Here is an 18,880-nt window from a genome sequence, read left to right on the forward strand (position 1 = left end):
TGTGAATGTTGATGAGCCTGTCGGACGTAAAGTACTGTACTTTAGATTCAAAATCAATACCACTGACTTCCACTTGTGAGTGCGTATTTCCTCCATAGATTTCTCTGCCACGGACCCAAACAAATAATTGCACCAATAGCGTTCATTTAAATAGAGGACCCATCTCGATGCAAGGATCATTTCCAATTCCCAGATCTCGTTGTGAATACTACAGGTGTGGAATCTTCATTTGACCCAGTTTCTCACAGCAGGAAAATAATCCTGCGGCAACGGAAAATGTGAATTGTTGTGTGAATTTAGGGGTTGATGCATTGTTTGTGAGGGCAAATCTAGTCTGAAATTGGGGGGGGATATTAAGACATTTCCTGCAAAACACGGTGATCAAATGAAGAGCAAAAGTTAAGAGGGATTGGTCCAGCAATTGCAAAAGGTTGCTGGTTTGAGTCCCTAAAGCTGACTGGGAGAAAAACCTGTTGATGTGCCGTTGAGCAAGGCACTGAACCCCATTTGCTCTGGATAAGTACGTTTGCTAAATGTCAAATAAACAGTCTGGAATTCAATTTGCTATAGCAGTGTCCAGACTTAACTAACTAATGAAACTCTCAGTAACCTTATGCCTCTGCCAATCCCCTTCTGGTTTAACTAACTAATGAAACTCTCAGTAACCTTATGCAGCTCTGCCAATCCCCTTCTGGTTTAACTAACTAATGAAACTCTCGGTAACCTTATGCCTCTGCCAATCCCCTTCTGGTTTAACTAACTAATGAAACTCTCAGTAACCTTATGCCTCTGCCAATCCCCTTCTGGTTTAACTAACTAATGAAACTCTCAGTAACCTTATGCCTCTGCCAATCCCCTTCTGGTTTAACTAACTAATGAAACTCTCAAAAGTAACCTTATGCCTCTGCCAATCCCCTTCTGGTTTAACTAACTAATGAAACTCTCAGTAACCTTTATGCCTCTGCCAATCCCCTTCTGGTTTAACTCTAAACTAATGAAACTCTCAGTAACCTTATGCCTCTGCCAATCCCCTTCTGGTTTAACTAACTAATGAAACTCTCAGTAACCTTATGCCTCTGCCAATCCCCTTCTGGTTTAACTAACTAATGAAACTCTCAGTAACCTTATGCCTCTGCCAATCCCCTTCTGGTTTAACTAACTAATGAAACTCTCAGTAACCTTATGCCTCTGCCAATCCCCTTCTGGTTTAACTAACTAATGAAACTCTCAGTAACCTTATGCCTCTGCCAATCCCCTTCTGGTTTAACTAACTAATGAAACTCTCAGTAACCTTATGCCTCTGCCAATCCCCTTCTGGTTTAACTAACTAATGAAACTCTCAGTAACCTTATGCCTCTGCCAATCCCCTTCTGGTTTAACTAACTAATGAAACTCTCAGTAACCTTATGCCTCTGCAATCCCCTTCTGGTTTAACTAACTAATGAAACTCTCAGTAACCTTATGCCTCTGCCAATCCCCTTCTGGTTTAACTAACTAATGAAACTCTCAGTAACCTTTATGCCTCTGCCAATCCCCTTCTGGTTTAACTAACTAATGAAACTCTCAGTAACCTTATGCCTCTGCCAATCCCCTTCTGGTTTAACTAACTAATGAAACTCTCAGTAACCTTATGCCTCTGCCAATCCCCTTCTGGTTTAACTAACTAATGAAACTCTCAGTAACCTTATGCCTCTGCCAATCCCCTTCTGGTTTAACTAACTAATGAAACTCTCAGTAACCTTATGCCTCTGCCAATCCCCTTCTGGTTTAACTAACTAATGAAACTCTCAGTAACCTTATGCCTCTGCCAATCCCCTTCTGGTTTAACTAACTAATGAAACTCTCAGTAACCTTATGCCTCTGCCAATCCCCTTCTGGTTTAACTAACTAATGAAACTCTCAGTAACCTTATGCCTCTGCCAATCCCCTTCTGGTTTAACTAACTAATGAAACTCTCAGTAACCTTATGCCTCTGCCAATCCCCTTCCGAGTGAGTGTCAACAACACATGAATGAGGGTTGCAGGGTAAGTGTATTTGAGGTTTAAAAAGGCTTCTGAAGTTTTTTAATTTCACTTTGAAATGTCCAACCTGAATTTCCCTTAAAATGTATCAACTCCTACAAAAATGTCCATTCATTTTAATCCATAATAATAATTCAAATTTAATTTCCCTGTACCAAATGTCTCAAATTAAGATCTTGCATCTGCAGGGTCATTCCACCAATTCTGTGTTTTTTTTGAGAAGTGTAGCTTGATAACATCTTGTAACATTCTGTAATAAAGAGCACATGTTCAAGTTTATTTAAAAAAATAAAACTGTCCCTAAAAATATTGTAGTAAGTGCCTGTTAAGCTTCAAATAAAGTTGCAGTGTTGACAGTAACAGTTTTGATGATTTCTTCTTAAATCAGCCATAAATCCCGTTGTGAAAGGGGAATTGGAAGCCTGTTGTATGCAACAGGGAGTGGCAAGTGAATGCAAGCTTGTAGCGGTATTTATTAGAGAGGGGTAAAGAAAGCTTTTGTTGGGGCGCCAGGCAGGTATTAACCATGCCGAAAGGAAAAGAGTAGAATAGAGAGAGTACCACTACCAGACCCACACACATCAGCAGAAGAGACTGCCTAGAGTGTAGCCTGTTTACCAGATAGCCAGTGGAGAGAGAAGAGAATACACACCATATAAAACCCACATCACAGCACAGGGGTAACCCAAACAAGAATACCTCATACAATAATACTAATAGTGGCAGAGCAATCCAACACAACAACTTCATACAAGAACGAACCCAGTCATCAACATAGGATTTGCAATAATCTGTATTATTTTCTAGTGGGTGAGTGCAGAGGGTATGAATGTGGGGGGTGTTCATCGACACAACAAAGGCCTTAAAAATGTCCACAGTCTTCTCGGCCACATGTCATTAGTACACCCCACCTCAATACAGTTCACATAATAACCCTCTAACCCTATTACAGGGGCTGAGTCACTGGCTTGCTGGGGCTCTCCCATGCCGTCCCTGCAGGGGGTGCGTCACCTGAGTGGGTTGACCACTATTGTGGTCATCCTATCTGGGTTGGCCCCCCACTTGGGCTGTGCCGTGGCGGAGATCTTTGTGGGCTATACTCAGCCTTGTCTCAGGATGGTAAGTTGGTGGTTGAAGATATCCCTGTAGTGGTGTGGGGGCTGTGCTTTGGCAAAGTGGGTGGGGTTATATCCTCCTGTTTGGCCCTGTCCGGGGTGTCCTCGGAAGGGTCCACAGTGTCTCCTGTCCCCTCCTGTCTCAGCCTCCAGTATTTATGCTGCAGTAGTTTGTGTCGGGGGGCTAGGTTCAGTTTGTTATATCTGGAGTACTTCTCCTGTCCTATTCGGTGTCCTGTGTGAATCTAAGTGTGCGTTCTCTAATTCTCTCCTTCTTTCTTTCTCTCTCTCGGAGGACCTGAGCCCTAGGACCATGCCCCAGGACTACCTGACATGACGACTCCTTGCTGTTCCCAGTCCACCTGGCCATGCTGCTGCTCCAGTTTCAACTGACCTGAGCCCTAGGACCATGCCCCAGGACTACCTGACATGATGACTCCTTGCTGTCCCCAGTCCACCTGGCCATGCTGCTGCTCCAGTTTCAACTGTTCTGCCTTACTATTATTCGACCATGGTGGTCATTTATGAACATTTGAGCATCTTGGCCATGTTATGTTATAATCTCCACCCGGCACAGCCAGAAGAGGACGGGCCACCCCACATATGCTCTCTCTAATTCTCTCTTTCTTTCTCTCTCTCGGAGGACCTGAGCCCTAGGACCGTGCCCCAGGACTACCTGACATGATGACTCCTTGCTGTCCCCGGTCCACCTGACTGTGCTGCTGCTCCAGTTTCAACTGTTCTGCCTTGTTATTATTCGACCATGCTGGTCATTTATGAACATTTGAACATCTTGGCCATGTTCTGTTATAATCTCCACCCAGCACAGCCAGAAGAGGACTGGCCACCCCACATAGCCTGGTTCCTCTCTAGGTTTCTTCGTAGGTTTTGGCCTTTCTAGGGAGTTTTTCCTAGCCACCATGCTTCTACACCTGCATTGCTTGCTGTTTGGGGTTTTAGGCTGGGTTTCTGTACAGCACTTTGAGATATCAGCTGATGTACGAAGGGCTATATAAATAACTTTGATTTGATTTGATTTGAATATACAACTTGCAAGCAACCTACTAAAATGTCCATACAAATACTTCTGGTAGGGAAATAATAGTCCAGCTCAATGTAATAGTCCAATGTCTTCCTAGAATCACAGAGGGTGCACGGAGGGACACGTGGTAATTCTTAATTCAAATCAAAAATCGATTTGATTTAATTCTCAATGTGGTCTGTATTAAAGTTAAATACTTTATAAACTACAAACGCTTACTTAATTTAATATTACAATTCAAGATTGGTGCACAATTTCTAGAAAAATATAGGCACTTTCATGGATAGACGACGTTAGACAACCTGTGGTTTCTAAATCGTGTCCTCTTGATTGGTGTCAACATTTTGTAGACCAGGTATTCTGGAAATCTGGTAGGTAATACAGAATACTGGTAATCTGGTAGGTAATACAGAATACTGGTAATCTGGTAGGTAATACAGAATACTGGTAATCTGGTAGGTAAATACAGAATACTGGTAATCTGGTAGGTAATACAGTATACTGGTTATCTGGTAGGTAATACAGTATACTGGTTATCTGGTAGGTAATACAGTATACTGGTTATCTGGTAGGTAATACAGTATACTGGTTATCTGGTAGGTAATACAGTATACTGGTTATCTGGTAGGTAATGCAGTATTCTACTTGCCTGGTAGGTAATACCTTATTCTACTTATCTGGTAGGTAATACAGTATTCTACTTATCTGATAGGTAATACAGTATTATACTTATCTGATAAGTAATACGGTATTCTGGTAATCTAGTAGGTAATACAGTATACTGGTTATCTTGTAGGTAATACATTATACTGGTTATATTGTAGGTAATACAGTATTCTACTTATCTGATAGGTAATACAGTATACTGGTTATCTGGTATGTAATACAGTATTCTACTTGTCTTGCAGGTAATACAGTATTATACTTATCTGGTAAGTAATACAGTATTCTGGTAATCTAGTAGGTAATACAGTATACTGGTTATCTTGTAGGTAATACAGTATACTGGTTATCTGGTAGGTAATACAGTATTCTACTTATCTCGCAGGTAATACAGTATTCTACTTATCTGGTAGGTAATACAGTATTCTACTTATCTGGTAGGTAATACAGTATTCTACTCATCTGGTAGGTAATACAGTATTCTGGTAATCTAGCAGGTAATACAATATAATGGTTATCTGGTAGGTAATACAGTATTCTACTTATCTGGTAGGTAATACAGTATACTGGTTATCTGGCAGGTAAAACAGTATATGGGTTATCTGGTAGGTAATACAGTATTCTACTTTTCTGGCAGGTAATACAGCATAGTGGTTATCTGGAAGGTAAAACAGTATTCTACTTATCTGATAGGTAATAAACCCACTTCAATTTTCTTACCGCCCCAATAGAGCCACAGACGATGCAATCACCATCACACTGCACACTGCCCTGTCCCATCTGGACAAGAGGAATACCTATGTAAGAATGCTGTTCATTGACTACAGCTCAGCATTCAACACCATAGTACCCTCCAAGCTCATTATTAAGCTTGAGGCCCTGGGTCTGAACCCCGTCCTGTGAAACTGGGTCCTGGACTTCCTGACGAGCCACCCCCAGGTAGTGAAAGTAGAAAACAACACCTCCACTACGCTGATCCTCAACACAGGGGCCCCACAAGGGTGCATTCTCAGCCCCCTCCTGTACTCCCTGTTCACCCATGACTGCATGGCCACACATACCTCCAACTCAATCATCAAGTTTGCAGACGACACAACAGTAGTAGGCCTGATTACCAACAATGACGAGACAGTCTACAGGGAGAAGGTGAGGGCCCTGGGATTGTGGTGCCAGGAAAATAACCTCTCGCTCAACGTCAACAAAACGGAGGAGCTGATCGTGGACTTCAAGAAACAGCAGAGGGAACACCCCTATCCACATCGACGGGAGAAGTGGAGAAGGTGGAAAGCTTCAAGTTCCTCGGCATACACAGCACTGACAACCTGAAATGGTCCACCCACACAGACAGTGTGGTGAAGAAGGCGCAACAACTTGCCACCTAAAACCCTCACAAACTTTTACAGATGCACAATTGAGAGCATCCTGTTGGGCTGTATCACCTTCTGGTATGGCAACTGCACCGCCTGCAACCACAGAGCTTTCCAGAGGGTGGTGCGGTCTGTCCAATGCATCACCGGTGGCAAACTACATGCCCTTGAGGACACCTACAGCACCCGATGTCACAGGAAGGCTTAACAGATCATCAAGGACAACAAGCACCTGTTCACCTATCATCCAGAAAGCAAGGTCAGTACATGTGCATCAAAGCTGGGACCGAGAGACTGAAAAACAGCTTCTATCTCATCAATAGCCATCGTTAGCACTTTAGAGGCTGCTGCCCTGTATACATAGACTTGAAATCACTGGTCACTTCAATAATGGAACACGAGTCACTTTAATAATGTTTATATATGTTGCATTACTCATCTCATATGTATATGCTGTATTCTATTCTACTGTAATTTTGTCTATTCCACTCAGACATTGCTCGTACAAAATATTTATATATTCTGAATTACATTCCTTTACTTTATATTTGTGTGTATTGTATGTGCTGTTGAGAAATGGTTAGATATTACTTGTTAGATATTACTGCACTGTTGGAGCTAGAAAAACAAGCATTTAGTTAGATATTACTGCACTGTTGGAGCTAGAAACACAAGCATTTAGTTAGATATTACTGCACTGTTGGAGCTAGAAACACAAGCATTTAGTTAGATATTACTGCACTGTTGGAGCTAGGAACACAAGCATTTAGTTAGATATTACTGCACTGTTGGAGCTAGGAACACAAGCATTTAGTTAGATATTACTGCACTGTTGGAGCTAGAAACACAAGCATTTAGTTAGATATTACTGCACTGTTGGAGCTAGGAACACAAGCATTTAGTTAGATATTACTGCACTGTTGGAGCTAGAAACACAAGCATTTAGTTAGATATTACTGCACTGTTGGAGCTAGGAACACAAGCATTTAGTTAGATATTACTGCACTGTTGGAGCTAGAAACACAAGCATTTAGTTAGATATTACTGCACTGTTGGAGCTAGAAACACAAGCATTTAGTTAGATATTACTGCACTGTTGGAGCTAGAAACACAAGCATTTAGTTAGATATTACTGCACTGTTGGAGCTAGAAAAACAAGCATTTCGCTACACACGCAATGACATCTGATAAACACGTGTACGTGAACAAACAATTTCATCAATATTTGATTTGATTTAATGCAATATTCTGATTGTAGGTTATACAGTATACTGCTTATCTAATAGGTAATACAGTATACTGCTTATCTAATAGGTAATACAGTATACTGCTTATCTAATAGGTAATACAGTATTTGGGTTATCTAATAGGTAATACAGTATACTGGTTATGTAATTGGTAATACAGTATTCTGGTTGTCTAATAGGTAATACAGTATACTTGTAACGTCGTTCTTCGTTTGTCGAAAGAGAGTCGGACCGAAATGCAGCGTGGTGGTTACTCATGACTTTAATGAACAAAGTGACACATGAAATAACTATACAAATATTAAAACAACAAACAGAACCTGAAACCTAATTACAGCCTATCTGGTGAAACTACACAGAGACAGGAACAATCACCCACGAAATACAAAGCGAAACCAGGCTACCTAAATACGGTTCCCAATCAGAGACAACGAGAATCACCTGACTCTGATTGAGAACCGCCTCAGGCAACCAAGCCCATACAACACCCCTACTCAGCCGCAATCCCAATAATACAAAAACCCCAATACGAAATACAACAACATAAACCCATGTCACACCCTGGCCTGACCAAATAATTAAAGAAAACACAAAATATTAAGACCAAGGCGTGACAATACTGGTTGTCTAATAGGTAATATAGTATACTGGTTATCTAATTGGTAATACAGTATACTAGTTATCTGGAAGGTAATATAGTATACTGGTTATCTAATAGGTAATATGGTATACTAGTTATCTGGAAAGGTAATATAGTATACTGGTTATCTAATAGGAAATACTTAAAAGTATACTAGTTATCTGGAAGGTAATATAGTATACTGGTTATCTAATAGGTAATACAGTATACTAGTTATCTGGAAGGTAATATAGTATACTGGTTATCTAATAGGTAATACAGTATACTAGTTATCTGGAAGGTAATATAGTATACTGGTTATCTAATAGGTAATACAGTATACTAGTTATCTGGAAAGGTAATATAGTATACTGGTTATCTAATAGGTAATACAGTATACTAGTTATCTGGAAGGTAATATGTATACTGGTTATCTAATAGGTAATACAGTATACTAGTTATCTGGAAGGTAATATAGTATACTGTTATCTAATAGGTAATACAGTATACTAGTTATCTGGAAGGTAATATAGTATACTGGTTAGCTAATAGGTAATACGGTATACTAGTTATCTGCAAGGTAATATAGTATACTGGTTATCTAATAGGTAATACAGTATGCCACTAGTTATCTGGAAGGTAATAAGTATACTGGTTATCTAATAGGTAATACAGTATACTAGTTATCTGGAAGGTAATGTAGTATACTGGTTATCTAATAGGTAATACAGTATACTAGTTATCTGGAAGGTAATATAGTATACTGGTTATCTAATAGGTAATACAGTATACTAGTTATCTGGAAGGTAATATAGTATACTGGTTATCTAATAGAGGATGGACAGGTGAGTCTGATGACAGTGCAATACAGTATACTAGTTATCTGGAAGGTAATATAGTATACTGGTTATCTAATAGGTAATACAGTATACTAGTTATCTGGAAAGGTAATATAGTATACTGGTTATCTAATAGGTAATACAGTATAGTAGTTATCTGGAAGGTAATATAGTATACTGGTTATCTAATAGGTAATACGTTATACTAGTTATCTGGAAGGTAATACAGTATACTGGTTATCTAATAGGTAATACAGTATACTAGTTATCTGGAAGGTAATATAGTATACTGGTTATCTAATAGGTAATACGGTATACTAGTTATCTGGAAAGTAATATAGTATACTGGTTATCTAATAGGTAATACAGTATACTAGTTATCTGGAAGGTAATATAGTATACTGGTTATCTAATAGGTAATACAGTATACTAGTTATCTAATAGGTAATACAGTATACTAGTTATCTGGAAGGTAATATAGTATACTGGTTATCTAATAGGTAATACAGTATACTAGTTATCTAATAGGTAATACAGTATACTAGTTATCTGGAAGGTAATATAGTATACTGGTTATCTAATAGGTAATACAGTATACTAGTTATCTAATAGGTAATACAGTATACTAGTTATCTGGAAGGTAATATAGTATACTGGTTATCTAATAGGTAATACGGTATAATAGTTATCTGGAAAGTAATATAGTATACTGGTTATCTAATAGGTAATACAGTATACTAGTTATCTGGAAGGTAATATAGTATACTGGTTATCTAATAGGTAATACAGTATACTAGTTATCTGGAACATAATATAGTATACTGGTTATCTAATAGGTAATACAGTATACTAGTTATCTGGAAGGTAATATAGTATACTGGTTATCTAATTGGTAATACAGTATACTAGTTATCTGGAAGGTAATATAGTATACTGGTTATCTAATAGGTAATACAGTATACTAGTTATCTGGAAGGTAATATAGTATACTGGTTATCTAATAGGTAATACAGTATACTAGTTATCTGGAAGGTAATATAGTATACTGGTTATCTAATAGGTAATACGGTTTTCTGGTTGTCAAATCAAATCAAACTTTATATGTCACATGCGTCACGAATTTAACAGGTGTAGTAAACCTTACAGTGAAATGCTTACTTAAAAGTCATTTAACCAATAATTCAGTTCAACAAAGAGTTAAGAAAATATTTACCAACTAAACTAAACATTGTCACGTTCTGACCTTTATTTCCTGTGTTTTGTATTTAGTTAGTATGGTCAGGGCGTGAGTTGGGTGGGTAGTCTATGTTTGTTTTTCTATGTTTTGGTTATTTCTATGTTTCGGCCTAGTATGGTTCTCAATCAGAGGCAGGTGTCATTAGTTGTCTCTGATTGAGAATCATACTTAGGTGGCCTGGGTTTCACTGTGTGTTTGTGGGTGATTGTTCCTGTCTCTGTGTGTGCACCAGATAGGACTGTTTTGAGTTTTCACATTTTTTAGTTTTTGTTAGTTTGTTCATGTGTACCTCAACGTATTAAAAAGTACCATGGACAATTACCACGCCAACTATTGGTCCTCTGATCCGTTTCGCCTCTCCTCTTCGGAAGAAGAGGAGGAAATTCATTACAAACATAAACAAATAAAAAGTAACACAATAAAATAACAATAACGAGGCTCTATACAGGGGTACCGCTACCGAGTCAATGTACATGTAGGTCGGGGTAAAGTGACTATGCATAGATAATAAACAGTGAGTAGCAGCAGTGTACATGTAGGTAGGGGTAAAGTGACTATGCATAGATAATAAACAGCGAGTAGCAGCAGTGTAAGAACTAAATGGGGGTCAATGTAAATAGTAAAGTAGTATTCTGTCACTAGTCTATCTTTCAGAACCTAAAATTAACCTATTTTTAACACATCTGTCAGATGTCCTTTCAACACAATTTTGCTTACTGGGACATGTCACTCCTCCAAAATGCTGTCAGAAAAAAACTGCTTCTTGGATTTGTTTTCTTCCATTAATGTTATTGAAAGGCCAAATATTTCATATCACATTCTAATCTGCCTGCAGGGTAGATGCATGATGATACTTGAGAGCAGTCTAGATGGATTGACCTCTGCTTTGCCCAATAGATAAAGCTGTCAGTAAAAGGAAAAAAAAGTCACTATTTAGCAAGACTAAGGAGCTGATTGTGGTCTACAGGAAACAGAGGGCCAAGCACGGCCCCATTCACATCGACAAGGCCGTAGTGGAGCAGGGCGAGAGCTTTGAGTTCCCTCGGTGTCCACATCACTAAGGATCTATCATGGTCCAACACACACCAACACAGTCGTGAAGATATTACCTCACGAACAACACCTCTTCCCCCTCAGGAGGCTGAAAAGAGTTGGCATGGTCCCTCAGATCCTTAAAAGTTCTTCAGCTGCACCATTGAGAGCATCTTGACTGTCTGCATCACCGCCTGGTATGGCAACTGCTTGGAATCTGACAGTAAGGTGCTACAGAATGTAGTGGGTACGGCCCAGTACATCACTGGGGCCGAGCTCCCTGCCATCCAGGACCTCTATACCAGGCGGCGTTGGAGGAATGCCTAAAAATTGTCAAAGACTCCAGCCACGCAAGTCATAGACTGTTCTCTCTTAGCTACCTCAACTAACGTACCCCTGCAAGCAGTACCGGGCTCCAAGTCTAGGACCAAAAAGGCTCCTGAACAGCTTGCACATTGACCCCCCAACCATAAGACTGCTGAACAGTTAATCAAATGGCTACCCGGACGATTTGCATTGCACTGGCTCTATGTACACTCACTGGACTGTACCCACACACTGACAACTACTATACTGACTCTCCAACACACACACACACAAAACACAAACATGCATATTGACACCACACACACACACACACACACACTTTCACACTCTCCACATACGCTGCTGTTACTCTGTTTATTAGTTATCCTAATTGCCTAGTCACTTGTACCCCTACTGTAATGATGTGCGCTGAGAGTCAGGAAGCAAGTTCAGGGAGTGAGTGTTGTAATAAACAAAGGGAACAAAATACAAAACAAGAAACCACGACCAACGCACAGACATGACACTGGAACAGAAACAATAACACCCGGGGAAGGAACCAAATGCAGTGACATATACAGGGGCAGGTAACCAAGGAGGGGATGGAGTCCAGGTGAGTCTGATGACGTGCAGCTGCGCATAACGATGTTGAAAGGTGAGCGCCATAACGAGCAGCCTGGTGACCCAGAGGGCGGAGAGGGAGCACACGTGACACCTACATACATGCACATATTACCTCAACTAACTTGTACCCCTGCACATTGCACCTACATACATGCACATATTACCTCAACTAACTTGTACCCCTGCACATTGCACCTACATACATGCACATATTACCTCAACTAACTTGTACCCCTGCACATTGCACCTACATACATGCACATATTACCTCAACTAACTTGTACCCCTGCACATTGCACCTACATACATGCACATATTACCTCAACTAACTTGTACCCCTGCACATTGCACCTACATACATGCACATATTACCTCAACTAACTTGTACCCCTGCACATTGCACCTACATACATGCACATATTACCTCAACTAACTTGTACCCCTGCACATTGTTGCTGATGCTCCTACATATTATTATTATCTTTTAGTTATTTTATTGTGTTACTATTTCTTTTTTTTAATTAGCACATTTTTTCTGACTTTTTAACTCTGCATTTTTAGGAAAGGGCTCGTAATTCTAGGTCCAAGAGGCTTCTAAACAGCTTTCTACCCCCAAGCCATAAGACTCCTGAACAGCTAATCAAATGACTACCCAGACTATTTGAATTGTTGGTTAAGGGCTCGTAAGTAAGCATTTCACTGTACGATCTACACATGTTGTATTCGACGCATGTGACTATTACAATTCGATTTGATAGTTAAGCATTTCAATTTAAAGTCTACACCTGTTTGTATTCGGGGGATTTGACATTGGATTTGGGCGGCAGGTAGCCTAGCAGTTAAGAGTGTTTGTGCCAGTAACTGAAAGGTTGCTGGTTTGAATCCCTGAACTGACTAGGTGAAAAAATCTGTCTGTGCCCTTGAGCAAGGCACTTACGCATAATTGCTCTGGATAAAAGCGTCTGCTAAATTACTAAAATGTCAAATCTAAATTTGATTTACAGTACCAGTCAAAAGTTTGGACACACCTACTCATTCCAGGGTTTTTAATAATTGTTGCTATTTTCTACATTGTAGAATAATAATGAAGACACCAAAACTATGAAATAACACATATGGAATCATGTAGTAAGCAAAAAAGTGTTAAACATTATATTTTATATTTGAGATTCTTCAAAGTAGCCACCCTTTGCCTTGCTGACAGTTTTACACACACTTGGTATTCTCTCAAACAGCTTCATGAGGTAGTCACCTGGAATGCATTTCAGTTAACAGGTGTGCCTTGTTAAAATTTAATTTGTGGATTTTTTTCCTTCTTAATGCGTTTGAGCCAATCAATTCTGTTGTGACAAGGTAGGGGTGGTAAAGAGACATGAAGACAGCCCTATTTGAGTAAAAGTCCATATTATGGAAAGAACAGCTCAAATAAGCAAGAGAAACGACAGTCCATCATTACTTTAAGACATGAAGGTCAGTCCATCATTACTTTAAGACATGAAGGTCAGTCCATCATCGCTTTAAGACATGAAGGTCAGTCAATATGGAACATTTCAAAAACTTTGAAAGTTCCTTCAAGTGCTGTATCAAAAATCATCAAGCGTTATGATGAAATTGGTTCTCATGAGGACCGTCACAGGAAAGGAAGACCTAGAGATACCTCTGCTGCATAGGATACCTGCACCTCAGATTGCAGCCGAAATAAATTCTTCACAGAGTTCAAGTAACAGACACATCTCAACATCAACTGTTCAGAGGAGACTGTGTGAATCAGGCAGTCATCGTTGAAATCACTACTAAAGGACACCAATAATAAGAAGAGACTTGCTTGGGCCAAGAAACATGAGCAATGGACATTATACCGGTGGAAATGTGTGCTTTGGTCTGATGAGTCCTAATTTGAGATTTTTGGTTCTACCGCCGTGTCTTTGTGAGACGCAGACTAGGTGAACGGATGATCACCACATGTGTGGTTCCCACTGTGAAGCATGGAGGAGGAGGTGTGATGGTGTGATGGTGCTTTGCTGGTGACACTGTCAATGATTTATTTAGAATTCAAGGTAAACTTAACCTGCATGCCACAACATTCCACAGCAAATGCCAAGAGTGTGCAAAGCTATCATCAGGGCAAAGGGTGGCTACTTTGAAAAATCCTAAATATTTTGGGATTTGCTTAACACTTTTCTGGTTTCTGCATGATTCCATATGTGTAATTTTATAGTTCGATGTCTTCACTATTATTCTACAAATAAGAAAAAGTACAAAATAAAGTACAAAATAAAATTCATTGACTGAGTAGGTGTGTCCAAACGTTTGACTATTACTGTAGACTGCTGACCTGCTGTTGACCTGCTGTTGACCTGCTGTTGACCTACTGTTGACCTGCTGTTGACCTGCTGTTGAGCTGCTGTTGACCTGCTGTTGACCTGCTGTTGACCTGCTGTTGACCTGCTGTTGACCTGTTGTTGACCTGCTGCTGACCTGCTGTTGACCTGCTGCTGACCTGCTGTTGACCTGTTGTTGACCTGCTGTTGACCTGCTGTTGACCTGCCGATGGTTTAAGTATAGGTCCGTCTCCAGACTTCCAGCAAGCAATAATCACCATGAATTTACCTAGGTAGTATTGACATGCTATACACAACGAAGGCGATCATTCCTACCCATTTCTCCTCGGTGAGCAGCAACACTGTTAATTTGGATGCAGTGACTTGGACTCTGTAGTAGACCTATATACTGTAACTCTTTTTAGGCCAACTGAGAGACGCTATAACACTGCTGTAATGAGTCTGTCTGAGATGAGGTTCTGAGAATGGCCTAGGGTTAACAATATTTTGTGTTTAATTAAAATGTTAATTAGACAATATCCCTGAAGCCAGAGCACGAGTAAAAAAAATAAAAAAATATGTAGGTCACACAGTCTTGTCTCCCTTGGACACAGCCAATGTGATGAAACAACGGGGAACCCAACTTTAATGTCCTACCATATCTTAGGATAATTGCATTACTGTAGGAGAGGGTGAAGCCTCTTGATAAGAGAGCTACACCATTTGAGAAGATTTAGAGAGTTTGGAGGTTTATTACCTTAAGCACTCATTAATTTATGAATATATGGTGGTAGACAAATGCATTTTGGGGGGTTAATCTGTAGATTTGTTTAAATGATTAGCATTATTATTCATTAGATACAATTTATAAAAATCAAACACACAGGGTAATTTGTAGTATCTTCTAGCAAATGTATATAAAATAATATGTTAATAAAATTAGCTATTGGGTTTTAATAAACATACAATCATTACATAATCGTTGCATAATGACTGTGCCAATGTCAATAACTGTCATTCCATAATTACGCTCAGAGGTCATTTCATTTGATTGATTTGCACATAGCTCATTTCCTGCAGTTGATGGCTTTATGTGCTGTATATTATATCCGGTACTCATCCTAAAGCTAACTAGAGGAGGCCTGACTAGAGGAGGCCTGACTAAATAGCTTCATAATACATGTTAGAACTCAGCCCTGCGGAGGAATGTGAATGAACCATCAACAATTTATTACTCTCTTTCAGATCTTATTACTTGGGCTGTGCCTCGTCTTGGCACGTGCCATATAACTACAATGCAAGGCTGGGAAGATTGAGCAGAATACAATGAAAAGTCCTTAGCAATCATCTTATCTTTCAAATAAATGAATGATCACAAGAGAAGACGAGGCCATATGTGAGACTGGGAAAAAAAAAAAAAAAAAAATCTTTACCATGAATTCATTTGCTTCGTAACCAGGAAGTGAACCCTCAGTTGTGTCTAGGCATTGTGTAGTCTCATTGTGTTCCGTTTATAATGAAGTACATCAGGATCAAAACGAATCCACTTGCAGCATTAACCATTTACTGTATCCGTCAATTGGCCTTCAATGGATTTCACATATTTTACCAGATTTATCGCTGAACATCGATGCTAGTATGGATTCCGTTTCTAATGAGGACCAGACTAAAAGGAATGAAGAAAAGCTTTTAATTTTTTCATCTCACGAAATCACATTGAAAAGTTGCAGTCTTATCTAGATTCTAGTTAACCTTTTCAGAGCCCTGTAGCCCAACTTTGACTTCAAAGTCATTGTACAGTATGTGCTGTCAGGGTTACATGTTTTACCATTCTGAATTCATGCCACTGATTCATTCCAGGGACAAAGATGCCCTAAAACAACTTGAACTAATTTGACGGGAGCCTGTCACTCTCACATCCTCTGGTCTGTGTGCTTGATTCTTCCCTGACTATGTCCCCATGGCAGCCAGGGATCATTTGAATGCAGTCGTGCTTTGAGGTAATTCCATAATACATGCCTCTGGTTTCACTGAGCAATAGTTCCTTTCGCTGCATCAGGCAAACAACAGAACAAGACATTTAGCTGTGATGTGCTAATCCCTTCCCAAAAACATTTCAGAAATGTATGATGGTTTTGTTGCTGGTATACAAAATGAATTGCAACTAATGTGTTTATTTACAATTATCTGGAAGCAGTTGAACAATTACCCCTCATTCCATATTTGAACAAAGCGGGACTACATATCCACTGTTAAACACTCTATATTATTGGCTCCATTTAGTAATATACACCCACTCACTCACAGCTGTCACGCACTTTGTCATGGAAATGACCGGACCAAGGTGCAGCGTGGTGAGCGTACATTTCTTTTAATTAGAATGTCACCAACAAAAACAAGAATCAACAAAACGACCGTGAAGCTTACTAGGGCTATACAAGCCACTAACAAAGTCAACTACCCACAACTGAGGTGGCAAAACAGGCTGCCTAACTATGATTCCCAATCAGAGACAACGATAGACAGCTGTCCCTGGAGGTTTATTACCTTAAGCACTCATTAATTTATGAATATATGGTGGTAGACAAATGCATTTGGGGGGGGATTAATTTGTAGACAGCTGTCCCTGATTGGGAACCATACCCGGCCAAAACATACAAACAGAAAACATAGAAATAAAGAACCCAGAATGCCCACCCTAGTCACACCCTGGCCTAACCAAAATAGAGAATAAAAGCCTCTCTGTGGCCAGGGCATGACAACAGCAATATAATTCCCTATCCACCTACCTCTTGCATCTGACACCATATTAGTTAGTGTGATGTCCTTAATCGTTTATCTAACCCATTATTTACAGAAGGAAGTTTACATGGTTGCCATATGGTCCATGATTTGTAGTGTTTAAATATTTTTTTTCTCTGTCCTTGTGGTAGAGATGACAACACATTTTCCCTGTTAAAGCCCGAGAGCCAGATATAACAAGACGCTTTCCATGAAAAGGGTTCTTAAATCCCAAGGGTTGCTTAGTATGGACTGATTCATTTGAACACCCCCCACCCCTCCTGCCGAGACTCTTAGAGAATAAAATAATCAAGCAAGGTAAAAGAACCATAGTACATTAAAGTAAAGAATTTCTGCAAGTGCCATTAAAGAGCTGTACATCAATGCCAGTATCAATTGATTGTTTAATGAGAACTAATAAATAATGTAAGTCTCTCTCTCTCACTCTCTCTATGTGCCTGTGTGTGCACATGCCTGTGCATGTGAAAAAGATTGATAGGAACAGAGAGTTGGGAGAGTGCAATGTCCTTGAATTGCATTGTATTGTCTTTTTAGCATTTCTTCCAAAAGCTTCTAACAAGCCATTAAATGGCTTTTTCTTGCATGACCCCAAGTCATGGGGCCAAAAGGCAGGGCGGGAGGGTTACATGTACGTCTTGATACTCTCAACATGCCACAGGGGGTGTTGTTAGTGGACGCCGCTTCGAACAAGCTAACATTAGAGAAGGAAGGATGATATCAGGCGATGTACAAAGGGCTATATAAATATATTTGATTTGATTTTATTTGAAGGGGAGGACCATCCAAACTATATTAAACTATGTCCTGTCACCAAATCATGTATTAAAACATAATTGTTTTACAATAAAGGTCACAGTAGCCTCAACAGCACTCTGTAGGGTAGCACCATGGTGTAGCCGGAGGACAGCTAGCTTCCGTCCTCTGGGGTACATTGACTTCAATACAAATACCTAGAAGGCCCATGGTTCCTACTGCGTTTCATAGACTTACACAGTAATTATGACAACTTCTGGAGGACATCCTCCAACCTATCAGAGCTCTTGCAGCATGAACTGACATGTTGTCCATCCAATCAAAGGATTAGAGAATGAATCTTGTGTTGAAAACATAAGCTACAGCTAGCTAGCACTGCAGTGCATAACATGTAGTCAGTATTTGACTCAAAGAGAGAAAAAGACAATAGTTGAACAGTTTTGAACCAATTAATTTCTTCAAAAATGAAGGTGAAGCAAGAGAGAGAGAGAGACAGCAAGAGCTAGCTATATTTAGTATATTTTTCAATTTCACTTACTTAGCTAGCAAATGCAGCTAGCTAGTTTAGCTTACTCAAACACCCGGCTCAAACAAAGCGATGCTATGTTACCTAGCTGGCTATGGAAGTGGAAGTCTTCCAAGTCAAGGTAAATGTTTTATTAATCTATTGCCATTAGGGCCCGCCAGTGTAACTGCTAAATTCTTGCTAACTGTACTGCATGACTGTAGCGTGTTTACTAACGCGTTAGCTACTAGAACTATGTTGACTTGACGTTAGCTAATATGGTGACAGTGATGTAGGCTGTGTGTAGCGGTTAGCGGTTATGGTACAAAAGTTTGACTTGGAAATGTGTTTTTGCCTGGTCACATGAAAACTGATATGTTGTGCAC

At 39.7% G+C, this 18,880-nt stretch overlaps 1 long non-coding RNA gene across 4 annotated transcripts; it reads right to left on the minus strand.

Annotated features, from left to right (window-relative positions):
- Nucleotides 1-460: 460 nt before the first annotated feature.
- Nucleotides 461-2,210, minus strand: LOC127913007 (uncharacterized). 4 transcript variants are annotated; one of them, XR_008084355.1, is made up of 4 exons: nt 1,572-2,210; nt 1,012-1,403; nt 896-951; nt 461-666 (listed from the first exon to the last, which is right to left on the minus strand). It is a non-coding gene; the product is annotated as an uncharacterized LOC127913007 (long non-coding RNA). The 4 variants fall into 4 exon arrangements; XR_008084354.1 differs by lacking the exon at nt 896-951 and adding an exon at nt 725-836 and having other exon boundaries at nt 461-610; nt 1,572-2,209; XR_008084352.1 differs by lacking the exon at nt 896-951 and adding an exon at nt 725-836 and having other exon boundaries at nt 1,572-2,208.
- Nucleotides 2,211-18,880: the final 16,670 nt, after the last annotated feature.

The sequence above is a fragment of the Oncorhynchus keta genome, chromosome 28 (genome assembly GCF_023373465.1).
Source record: "Oncorhynchus keta strain PuntledgeMale-10-30-2019 chromosome 28, Oket_V2, whole genome shotgun sequence".
Lineage (NCBI taxonomy): Eukaryota > Metazoa > Chordata > Actinopteri > Salmoniformes > Salmonidae > Oncorhynchus > Oncorhynchus keta.